Raw genomic sequence first — 13454 nt, forward strand, 5'->3', positions numbered from 1 at the left:
ATTGTATTCTTCACCTGACATAATTATGAACATAAAATCCAGACGTTTGAGATGGGCAGGGCATGTAGCACGTATGGGCGAATCCAGAAATGGATATAGAGTGTTAGTTGGGAGGCCGGAGGGAAAAAGACCTTTGGGGAGGCCGAGACGTAGGTGGGAAGATAATATTAAAATGGATTTGAGGGAGGTGGGATATGTCGGTAGAGACTGGATTAATCTTGCTCAGGATAGGGACCATTGGCGGGCTTATGTGAGGGCGGCAATGAACCTCCTGGTTCCTTAAAAGCCAGTAACTAAGTAAGTAATATTAATTAATTGACGAATCCGATATCGCCGCCTTACAAAACGATCTTTACGTTATTGAAACCTGGACGACAGAAAGTAAAATGAAAATCAATGTCAGTAAAAGTAAATCAATATCCTTCTGTAGAATGCATAAAGTAATTTGTCTCAGATATCAGGTGAATCGTACATCGGTGCCACAAGTGAACACTTGTAAATTCTTATTTTAGTAACAAACTGGGTTGAGACGAACAAGCCACTAATACCACAAGGAAAGCCTGGAAAGCACTACATTTCTCTATGCGCATTCTGAAGAAATCTAACCCAAGGTCAAAAGAATTAGCGTACAAAACCCTTGTTCACGCAATTATGGAATATGGAGCAGTAGGTTGGGATCCGTACAGACAAAACCAAATCGATTCAATAGAAAAGGTCCAACGCAAGGCAGCAAAATATGTCAAAATGGGAAAGGGACATGGTGAGGAGATAGTAAAAGATTTAGGATGGGAATCTCTCAAACCAAGGCGACGAAAAACCAGACTCACCGCATTGTTTAAGGCACAAATGGGACACAAAGCATGGACCGACATCAATGATAGATTAGCAACACCATCATACTTAGGCAGGGCGGATCATATTAGGAAGTTTAAATGTAGAAAACAAAGAACGGACGTGGCAAAATTTTCCTTTGTTAACCGCACAATAGTAGACTGGAACAGCTTACCTGCGGCAATCTTTCAGGGTGGTCAATACATTTGAGGAAAGATAGAGAAGATTAGACTGAAAATGTAATTGTAGGTGCAGTGTAAATATCAAAGTTGTGTCATGTAATCAATTAAGTTGATATGTAATTAATTAAGATGATATGTAATTTAGTTGATATGTAAATAAATTAAGGTGATATGTAATTAATTAAGATGATATTTAATTAATGTGGTTTGTAATTAATTAAATTGGTGTAGTTGGCGTGAAATAGAAGTACGAGTACTTATAAGTTAGGTTTGCTTTTGCTTATTGTAGGCGTTATTATAGAATAGTTTTTTTATTTATAGTCCTAGGTTTATTGCATCTATATATTTATAATTAGAAATGAATTTAGATTTATTTTATTTTTTTCTTTTATTGTTGTAATTATTGTAGAATTATAATGGTATTATTGTATATTATATATCACTGCCACCGGGTGTATACACAATTGACTCAGTAGTCGTGTGATGTAATGGTGGTAAATCGAGTTTAGTGTGATGAAAGTGTGGTTAGTGGAACTTGGATGCCTATAAAGGTCAGTTAGGAAGTTAAGGAATTGAGAATAATGGAGGATATTTTGAACTGTGACTAGTTATTTAATATAGATATCGGTAGAAGTTCATGATAAAGAAGTAAATCCTAGAAAATTATGTACGTAAGTTCTGAAAGAAGATATTAGTGAGTGCATTTTCAATTTTTTATATAGTTTATTATAAGTATTGCTTGAGGTCAAGAAATGAAAGAGCAAAGTAAAGTGCTAAACATCTTCTCCGAAACCATTCTTTGATTTTGTAGAGATTATTATTTAGACTTTCCCACGCACATTAAACAACAAAATTCAGTGTTTACTCGCTGCATTTCAGCTATCTGTCCACTAGCTTACAGTTTCCCACATATTTAACACTCAAAATTAAAATTGATAGCAGATTTTAGGGAATGATCTTTTTAGCCTATATTCACAGTATATGCCTCTGATACCGGGGTATAAACGTTTACTTTGTATAGTACTTTCAAAACTTAGGAAAATTTATAAAGGAATGCGATTCATCAGAAATATGTTCCGTCAAAATATTGAATATTAAATCTGAATTATTTTAGTAATGATACAGTTCATGACAACTATCGCCATCTTTCTAGTACCAAATACCAAAATGATCTGACTTACTTACTTACTTAATTACTGGCTTTTAAGGAACCCGGTGGTTCATTGCCGCCCTCACATAAGCCCGCCATTGGTCCCTATCCTGAGCAAGACCAATCCAGTCTCTATCATCATGTCCCACCTCCCTCAAATCGATTTTAATATTATCTTTCCATCTACGTCTCGGCCTCCCTAAAGGTTCCGAGGCTTCTTTTGAGTTTTCGTAACAAGTTGTTTTTTACGGTGATGAATTGTTAGCCCTTCGCCCAACCTCCAAGCTGGAGGACCACCCCTCATCGACTGTCCGCGACTGCTTAGTCAATATATTCACAGCTACCCTCCATATCTTCATAATTCTTCATAATTCTTGTGTTCGCTTCGTCTGCGATGTCCGTCGCGTTGACTATATTACCCCATCCTTCCAAACTCTAAACTGGCTACGGCTTAACGAACGTAGAAATTTTCATTCGCTTGTTCTCCTTTTCCAAGTACTTCACACCTCTACACCTACCTAGCTTGCCTCCCGTTTCAGTTACCTGTCATCATATAATCTCTTCACACGCACGCAAAATAGCCGCATACTAGCCATACAGTACCAACACATCGTATTCATCATCATACACAATCTCGCTCTCGCGCTTGTGGAATACCCTACCCAGTGACATCAGAGACTGTCGGAATTTAGTAGCGTTCAAAAGCAAAATTATTAAGCATTTTCTTACTGCGTAGAGTAGGTTTAATTTTCACTTAATCAATAAAATAAATGCTTCTCTCTTCTTAACTTTCACAATAAACTGTCTAGCTTTTATTAATCAGTTAATCTTTTAGTACTTTGATTTTTATTGTATTTGTAAATTTAATATTAATTGTAATTATAATTGTAATTGTATTCTTAATATTGTAGTTGTAATCCCCTGATAGAGGGGGAGAGAAGACCTGATGGCCTTACCTCTACCAGGTTAAATAAATAAATAAATAAATAAATAAATAAGTAAATAGTAAATAAATAAATAAGTAAATAAATAAATAAGTAAATAAGTGAATAAATAAATAAATAAATATCTTGGGGCCTCTGGATGTGACCTACCGTCTTAAACCCTAAACAGCAACCGTTTCACTTGATGCTTGATTTAGCACTTCCCGCGGAGTTAGTTTTTTACCTTCTGATCATGAAAAATTTCAACCCAATTCATGATTTTAGTCACGTGACATTTACTTTAGAATCCATTGTATTCAGGCGCACGATCACAATCGCTTTCTCTCAATTGTGTCTATAAAATTCAATTTTAATTTAAATTAATATGGCATATCATTACCGTTATAACCTTTTCTCTCAGTTTTGTAACACATCTATGTGGAATTCGAAAGAGAAGTCATTACTCTTTGATTTTTATACTAGAGAGATATTTTCTCCTCCATGACTGATAAGACTCTTGAAGGACGTTGCAGGTCTGGTGTGGCGGTAAAAAACAGCGCCACTTTTACTCTCCCTCCTCAGAGGTAATTAGGAGCCTCTGCTTAAAAACTTGTACTTGCACAGATAACCTCATTCCCTGCTGCTGCCCTAAGGCTGTGCGGTCAGCTCATTTCTTAATCATGGTGTGTTAGGTAATTAGAACGAAAATTTTTATTTGAATTACGTAACCTGGAACCCGAGACGCTACTTCATCAATGCCTCTCTCTATTTCTACCAAATTGGGAAGAGAATTAATAATATTCATATCTTATGCTCTTGTACGTTACTCATTCTCACAACATGACCTCAAGGCGTAAATGTGACCATTAAGCGTTTTCAGTACTGAATCCAAATACACATGTTGGGATCCCTATAGAATATATCAGATAAATTCCTTAGAAAGAATTCAGTATAGGCCAGCTAAATTTGTTAAAGGTAAAATAGAAGACGGAAACGATATGATCAAAGAACTGAAATGGGAAACTTTGGAAAACAGACGTAGAAAAACTACGATGAAAGAGTAATGGAACGGAGAAAAATTCTCTCCGGCGCCGGAATTTGAACCCGGGTTTTCAGCTCTACGTGCTGATGCTTTATCCACTAAGCCACACCGGATACAACTCCGACGCCGGTTAGAATTAGTGGATAAAGCATCAGCACGTAGAGCTGAAAACCCGGGTTCAAATCCCGGCGCCGGAGAGAATTTTTCTCCGTTCCATTACTCTTTCATCGTATGATGACGCAGAATATCTGCATGGAAACGATTCTAACCGGCGTCGGAGTTGTATCCGGTGTGGCTTAGTGGATAAAGCATCAGCACGTAGAGCTGAAAACCCGGGTTCAAATCCCGGCGCCGGAGAGAATTTTTCTCCGTTCCATTACTCTTTCATCGTATGATGACGCAGAATATCTGCATGGAAATATCATATGTATTTCGGTACATTAAAATAATATGTAGAAAAACTAGAATAACATCATTGTATAGAGCACATCTAGATCAGAAAGCATGGGTAGACATAACGGCTCGGTTAGAAAAGCGAACGTATTATGGTAGGAACGATCATGATTTTAAAATCAAATGTAGGAAACAGAAAACGAGTGTAGGTAAATTCTCATTTTTAAATAGAACTATAAATGATTGGAATGACCTACCTGCAGCGGTTTTGAGGGCTGTCCTTCCTTAAGGAGATTAAAAATTAACTTAAAAAGTTGTGTATAAATTGTAAATTAAAATTAAGGTGACATTTAACATTTAATTTTTTTTAAGGTGGCATGTATTTTATTTAGCCTAACGAGTTACTCCCTTGGTTTGAATTGTAAATTATTTGAAAATAGCGTGTAAGAGGGTCTTAGACTAGAAATGTTTATTTTTAATGTAGTTCTGTTTATAAGTATGCATAAGGGTGTAAGTATTTGTCTTATTTGAGCTGTTGTATCAGTGAAGCGAGGTGAGTCAGTGAAGTTATGGTTTACAGTGCAGTGAATAGTTCCGATCAGTGATAATTTATAGCGTCAATGAAATGTGTTCTATAGTGTCAGTGAAATGCGTCATAGTGCCAGTACAGTGAGTGAGATGAGAGTAAAGTGAAAGACTATTATCAGTACCAATGTGAAACTTATGTAGGGTCTATACATATGTAGGTTGTATTGTAAAATTAGGTTCACTTATTAATTATGTTATTTTATGTATTATTATTAATTGTAATTATTATATAAAATTGTATTGTATATTCTTATTGTGTATTGTATAATTGTATTGTGTATTGTAATTTTATTGTGTATTGTTTATATTGTGTATACCACTAGCACCGGGTGTTTGCCCACTAGCAGTGTAAATAAATTCATACATATATACGCAGAGCTATATTTTCCACTGTGGACCCACTCTGACTGACATGCCATAACACGAGCATCTGATCTTATTTCTGTTGTCATAAAGCATTTGTGACTTCTTTACACATATGTAATATATATTGCTGTACAGTAAGACTAAAATCTGTTTCTATCAATAATGCACACCCTTATGATTAATAACACTAGTATTGTATTTATGACGCTTTCAACTTGAGAGGTTAATCAAACTCGAAATTCATCGTAGGTGAGAAATGGCCTACAATTTTGATTAGAGCCTTCTACCACAGAAAGGTACCTTCATGTTCAGTAAATATACAAGCCAGATCTCTCCGCTTTATTTTCCTCCCACAAGAAGCTATGCTAAGAATTTTATTTCCTTTTAAAATTCATCGAATTCGGTTAGACTTGAAACCACGAACTTCAGATTCAACAGGGATAAAAATATTATTGCAATGACGACTTTTAGTATCAATTACGATTCTTGTTAAAATCACACTAAAATGATTTCTGTAAATTTTTTGTCATACTATGCACACTTGGTCAAAATGAAAGTGGCCGACGTCGAATCGGGTATTTCCGTGAGCGCTCGGGACAGCCAGGCTTTGTTCAAAAGATTGTGTATATTCTTCTAGTAGTTATAATGCGGAACACAACTATTAATCACTAAAATCTTCCGAGAAAATAATGTATATACGAGATTTAAAACAGAGAGATCGTTCACAGTGTTTAAACAGTGAATATTGTAGTACAAACACTATATTATACTGTATTACAGGTTCTCAAACGGAGTACGACCATTGCTCGTTACAATACCGTTCTGACTGCAGTAGAACTCTTAGCGTAGTTGGTAGAGCGATAGCTAAGAGTTCGTGAGGCTGCAAGTTCAAATTTTCGTGGAGTTACTGAACTTTATTTTTGTTGCCTTTTAAAATGCATCAGTGAAAATATAACAGGTTTTCATCATTTTCTATCCTTAGAATACTTTTCGCTTTATTATTTTTTTTTTCGTGTTAATAGAAACTTTTCACTTTAGATGGAAGGAACACTAAGTACGACAGTTAAGGGGCTTTCATACTAAAATGCCATGTTAATTATTTTATTAATCCCTGATGCTTTGCACTCTATTGCCTAAGGAACATTTTGTAAATATGTTGACGGTTAAATAATTGGCAATAATTAATTTGCGAGTTGTGCTACAGGGAATATGATTATTATACTAATCTAAATCCGTGATCATCAGGATCAAAACGTAGTAATTGTAAAAAAGAAGAAAAATCATAATTCTGGTGACAAAATATATCCTGATTTCCTGGAATTATAATTGCAATTATTATAATTATATATTATATACTGGTTGAGTGGAAGAGAATGCCGAATGGTCTTAACTCTGCTAGTTAAAATAAATCATTATCATAAATTTTCACCAATTTTGTAATTATCTATAAGTAACATGAATTAACATAAGCAAAATTATATGACTATATTACAATAAAGGAGTTGTAAAAAATAAAAGAAAGGATAAAAGAAAAAAATTCACTGCGGAGATTCAAATTCGAACTGTCTGCATAGAAGTTAAGTAGCTTAACCACTGCTCCACGAAAAGCATGCTGTGGAGCCATTAAAATGCTGTGTTAATTATTTTATTAATCTCTGCTGTTTTACATTCTATTACCTAAGGAACATTCAGTAAATATGTTGACGGTTAAATAATTGGCAATAATTAATTTGCAAGTTGTGCTACAGGGAATATGATTATTATACTAATCTAAATCCGTGATCATCAGGGCCTAAACGTAGTAATTGTAAACAAGAAGGAAAACCATAATTCTGATGACAAAATATATTATCCTGATTTCCTGGAATTATAACTATAAATTTTCATCAATTTTGTACTTATCAGTAAGTAAGCAAAATTATTTGATTATATTACACTAAAAGGAGGTGTAAAAATAAAAGAAAGGACAAAACAAAAAATTTTCTACGGAGATTCGAAGCATGCTGTGGAGGTAGCCCAAATCAGCGCCTTGTAAGCTATTATGGAGTTAACTAAAGCGGCGCACGGGGTTTACGGTAGTGAACTGAGCGCTCACCAGAAGGGACTTGGAAAATTTTCGCTGCTCAAGAGACTGCCACTTTCATTTTGACCAAGTGTACATTGTTTAATTTTGTGTGTGTGTGTATGTCTAATAATTCCCTCCCTCCGACTTACCTACTAATTAGCTCAATAAATCCTTTATTTCTTTTATTTCTCCTTATGTCTCTATTTATTTATTATTTATGTGTTTATTTATTTATCTCCTGAATGTTTGGCCAGCAGGCCAACAGACTCACTTACTCACACTAACTGACAAACTGGCTAGCTAACTAACTCACTGATTGATTGAGTGACTGACTGGCAGAACACTCAACTCAACTCATTAAATGACTAGCTAACTCTTTGACCGACTGGCAGATTATAAACTGGCTGTCTGATTGAATAACTAGATAACTCATTCACTGACTGGCAGACTAACTCATTGGCTGACTGATAGATGATTAACTCATTCACTGGTTCTCTCACTAACTGACTAGCTGGCTAAGTGATTGAATGACTAGGTAACCCATTGACAGACAGGTTGTTGGTCTGGTAGACTGAGTGACTCGCAAGCTGGCTTAATGGCCAGTTAACTCATTGGCTGATTAACTGACCAACTGATTGGTTGGTTTGCTGACTGCCTGGCTGACTGACAATCTGACTAGCTGACTGAATTACCAGTTAAATCATTGATTGACTAAAGTAAATGAATGAGTGCTGACCAAATGACTAATTGGCTGGCTGGCTGACTGACAAAATATCTGGGTAACTGAATTGGTATATAATTGAAGGGTTCAGAGCCACAGTGGGCCAAGCGCCATTTATTAAAAACGTAGAAACCAAGGGTTAAAGTTAAGTGAATACCATAGTTCAATGCAGACTGACATATTATTTAGTTTTAATGTGCATACTCTATATTACTTGGAATATGTTTCCATTGAATTATGGTAATAACTTCATTTTAACCCTTGTTTTCTACGGTTTTAGTAAATGGCGCTTGGCCCACTATGGTTCTGAACCATTCAATTCTTGACTGATCCACCAAATGACCACAAATAAATGATTTCAAATTTGTGAATGCTGACTTATCAAATAACACGTGGTGGAGAAGTTTTAAAGAGAATTTGATCCATTTCCGGTCTGCGATGATTACATTGCAAATAATAATTGTGGTGATTTGTATTATTATTATTATTATTATTATTATTATTATTATTATTATTATTATTATTATTGTATTACTACATTTTTCGAGGATAGTGATAATAAAAGTAATAATAATATTAATGTTTTTTTTTAATTCAGAAGAATTAAATGGGAACTGTTCATCTGTAGGAATACTGAGTCAGTAAAATTTCTTACTTTATGTAATTTATATCCCAAAATTTATTTGTAAATATAGCTGAACTTATGCATTGCTGATACGCATACACATTACTATAGAGTGTTTACGGATTCTAATAACGCGTGCTGCAGTGGCTGCCTCGCATAACGTCCATTGTGTAACTCTGCTTGACACAGAAACACACAATCCTGCCCACTTTCGCTTTCACAACTTTTATACGTATGCTTCGCTTCGGTTAACTTCCTTTCTTATTTGATTACCTCTAATTTCAAAGATCATTCCTATCGCGACCTTGTCGAGGTAATGACAGCTAAACTGATGACACCGGACGCTGTAATCCTTAACATCACGGCCGACGTCAACGACGAGATATGTTTTACAGCTGTCAATCAGATTTTGATTAGCACCATGTTTTATATATCATTTACGTCAATCTTTCTTAATTTTGCCCTTCTTCCTTAAGGGGTTAGGTACAGCTTACAGCAGTAAAATTTTGGAAATATTCAACATTTTTCTCCTCCATTAATGTATCTTCACAATAATGAAAATTTGTATGTGTAAAACACTGTCCTTCTGTTATATGAAAAAAATATTTTTATGATTAAAAAAAATTATTTACATTTTTCTTTCAAAATTCATTTCACTGTGCAGCTTTGAAGATTTTCACATATAACTCAAAAATTATCCAATATCCTGTGATGAACGCTTCCTTAGAAATTGTCTCTTCTTTAAAATACCAGGGAATCACACTGCAGACTACAGGATCAACCTTCACCTTACACTTCAAGGAAAAGGCAGCAGCAGCAACCAGAGATATGTACGAAGTAAGAAAACCCTAAAGCCTCTCAACAGATACTGCAATAGCATTGTTCAAACTCAAAGTGGCCCCAGTAGTGACATACGGCATACAATTGATCTGGCATATACTTTTAGAATCTAAAATTAGAAGATTAGAAAATATTAAAGCCAGATATCCCAAGCGTGTTCTCCAGATTTCAACATTTTCGGAAAACAGATTAACGTACATACTTGCCAATGAATCATTCTTTCTGGATGACATAAAATTGATTTTCGGACTAGCAGACATCACCGCCTCTCAAGCAGTCCTGCAAGAAAGGCGACAGAAAGCACGTGAGATCCCCAGAGAACTTTTCGTGACTGAAATCATGAAAACCGAAATATGGAAAGGGCCCAACTTCAAGCTGCGACACGTCTACACACGTCTCGCTGTTCACGGTTTCCATGGAAAAATCTGCTCAACCAAAGGATACCAGGCACGAAACAATGACTGCAGATGCCTACTCTGTGAAGACAAATGCACCCGCTACCACCTGACAAACTGTGCAAAAAGAACAAAACCAATCAGTTGTTTTGCAAAAGACTGGTGCATCACCATTTGTATCCCCATATCCATTTTCTTCTGTACACATTGTGTTTAGTACATAATAATAAATTTGTTGTGTGTATTAATGCATGTCATATCTACAATAAGATGCAAGATCATTTCTCTACTTTTGATAGATTGTCTTATAAAAATTAAATTAATTTTAAAAAATTGTCAATATCAGTATCTTCTTCTAACAAAAATAAAGAAATAAATATTATTTCTTAAGGAATATAGTTAAAAGAGCAAGATATTGTAAACATGAGTTTCAGCAATAAATTAAAAGAGAGAGAACATGAAAAAGTTAACACGTTTATGAGTTATCTTCATCACTGCACAGTAAACTTCCACCATTTTGAAGATTTTGAAAAAAATATATATATAAATATCTTTTTAAATATTTTTTTTTTCATATAGCAGAAGAACAGTGTTTTACACATACCAATTTTTATTACTGTAAAAGAAACAGTAATGAAGGAAAAAAAAAATGTTGAATATTTCCAAAAATTTTACTGCTGTAAGCTGTACCTAACCCTTTAACAAAATGTAAACTTGATCGTCTGGCAACGCTGAATTCAAAAGTACATGTAACTATTAATTGCATGCGGTTAATTTTTAATGGTATTAAAAATTCTGTATATTAACATTACAACTGAAATGCGTTTGTATTACGATATTGAATTAAGGCAAGTATGCTAACCATAATTATTATTTCTAATTGTTTCTTTGACATAATAAAATTCAGTAATTCTTAACCTTAATGAGTTTTAACTCGAGTTCAGTCACGAGCACACTGATAGGGTACTCAATTGTTTGAATACATGCTGCAAAATGGTACCATTGTTGAAATCTCAGATGTAGGCTTTGAGGACTAATAGAAGAGATCTCGAGACATGTAACTGATAACTTGATTCATTAAGCTTTAGAAGGGATTTATTTTATGTTTTAAACTAACACACTAATTACCACCGGAAGAGACTTGGGTGAGTTAACGAAAGACATTAAGATTTCAAGGCAGTTTCATTTACTCCCCACATTTATTATGAAAAAAGTAGAAATTATGGTTTTATAAGTTCTGACGTTTTCAGGAACATTCTAACCAGCAACCAGATGAAATAGTATGCTACTGTATATTGGCCCTACATTGTAATCTAATTGACGCTTTACGGATGCTACCAGTTGATTATTTTAAATAGACTATTACTTACAAATGGCTTTTAAGGAACCCGCAGTTCACTGCCGCCCTCACATAAGCCCTCCATCGGTCCCTATCCTGTGCAAGGTTAATCCAGTCTCTATCACCATATCCTACCTCCCTCAAATCCATTTTAATCTTATCCTCCCGTCTACGTCTCGGCCTTCCCAAAGGTCTTTTTTCCTCCAGTCTCCCAACTAATACTCTGTATGTATTTTTGGATTCGTCCATATATGCTACATGCCCTGCCCATCTCAGACCTCTGGATTTAATGTTCCTAATTACGTCAGGTGAAGAATACATTGCGTGCAATTCTGTGTTGTGTAACTTTCTCCAAATTCCTGTACCTCCATCCCTCTTAGCCCCAAATATTTTCCTAAGCAACTTATTCTCAAACACCCTTAATCTCTGTTCCTCTCTCAAAGTGAGAGTCCAAGTTTCACAACCATACAGAACAACCAGTAATATAACTGTTTTATAAATTCTAACTTTCAGATTTTTTGACAGCAGACTAAATGACAAAAGCTTCTCAACCGAATAATAACACGCATTTCCCATATTTATTCTGCGTTTAATTTCCTCCCGAGTGTCATTTAGATTTGTTACTGTTGCTCCAAGATATTTGAATTTTTCCACCTCTTCGAAGGATAAATCTCCAATTTCTATGTTTCCATTTCGTACAATATTCTGGTCACAAGATATAATCATATTCTTTGTCTTTTCGGGAGTTACTTCCAACCCTATCACTTTACTTATTTCAAGTAAAATTCCCGTGTTTTCCCTAATCGTTTGTGAATTTTCTCCTAACATATTTACGTCATCCGCATAGACAAGAAGCTGATGTAACCCGTTCAATTCCAAAACCTCTCTGTTATCCTGAACTTTCGTAATGGTATATTCTAGAGCAAAATTAAAAAGTAAGGTGATAGTGCATCTCTTTACTTTACCCCACAGTGAATTGCAAAAGCAACAGAGAGAAATTGGCCTATACGGACTTTGCTGTAAATTTCATTGAGACACATTTTAATTAATCGAACTAGTTTCTTGGGAATACCAAATTTAATAAGAATATTATATCAAACTTCTCTCTTAACGAGTCATACGCCTTTTTGAACTCTATGAATAATATTAGAAATGTAAATTCAGTTGAAGTTACACCATTTCCACCAAACAGATATCCTATAAATGTAGAATCATGTAAGTTGCCAATAAGTTGAGGTACCTATAGCAACAATCATTATGTTGGCAAAGATGAATTAAACTATTACCTAAAATATCAAAACTTTTTGTCCACCAATAGACGGTAATATAACAACCCTTACATTTTCCATTTTTTAAACTCCTAAACATCTTTAAAAAAACTCCTATGGGATTATGTTCAAGATTTTTAAATTTGAGACGATTTTACTGCCAGGATTGTAATAGCTATTATATTAGGAGGAGTCAATTATATATCGAGTTGGTCATAGAACAGGAGTATAAGGACGTTGCTTGCAGTATTTGTTATGAATAATCATTAAACAATTTAAACTCCGTCAATTTCTAGTTTCATTCGAACTTCTTTCTTTCACAAGAGCTGATGCTGCTTTGCATTCCATTTGTGAAGCGCCTAACTGTATAGGCAACACAACTTACTTGCCTCTAAATTCTTCAGTCATAACGAACGAACTCTACTGCAGATAACGTGCTACTGAAATAGAGATCCATATTATTCACCTGTAAATAAATATCGATTGTGTCTTTGTGATTTAGCTTTACGAAAGTTGTAATCTCATATTAAACGACACAGCATTTTTTTATGTAACTCGCAGTACAATAGGAGATATTCTCAATTTTGTTACTCTTAAGAGGATAAGACGGTTTTATTTAACTTTTCTCCTATTTGGTGAAAAATATTAATGTTTTGTATGTAGAGAGCTCTTGCTATAGCAACTTAACCAAATACAAATATTTTGAAAAAAAAATTATTATTTGGG

The 13454-nt window shown here is 34.6% G+C and overlaps 1 protein-coding gene across 1 annotated transcript in view; it reads right to left on the reverse strand.

The window, feature by feature from the left end:
- The window catches only part of LOC138709957 (uncharacterized PE-PGRS family protein PE_PGRS46-like), a 166054-nt gene that overhangs the window by 125306 nt on the left and 27294 nt on the right, over positions 1-13454 (reverse strand). The gene's annotated exons all lie outside the window — the stretch shown is intronic.

The sequence above is a fragment of the Periplaneta americana genome, chromosome 12, assembly GCF_040183065.1.
Source record: "Periplaneta americana isolate PAMFEO1 chromosome 12, P.americana_PAMFEO1_priV1, whole genome shotgun sequence".
NCBI classification, from domain to species: domain Eukaryota; kingdom Metazoa; phylum Arthropoda; class Insecta; order Blattodea; family Blattidae; genus Periplaneta; species Periplaneta americana.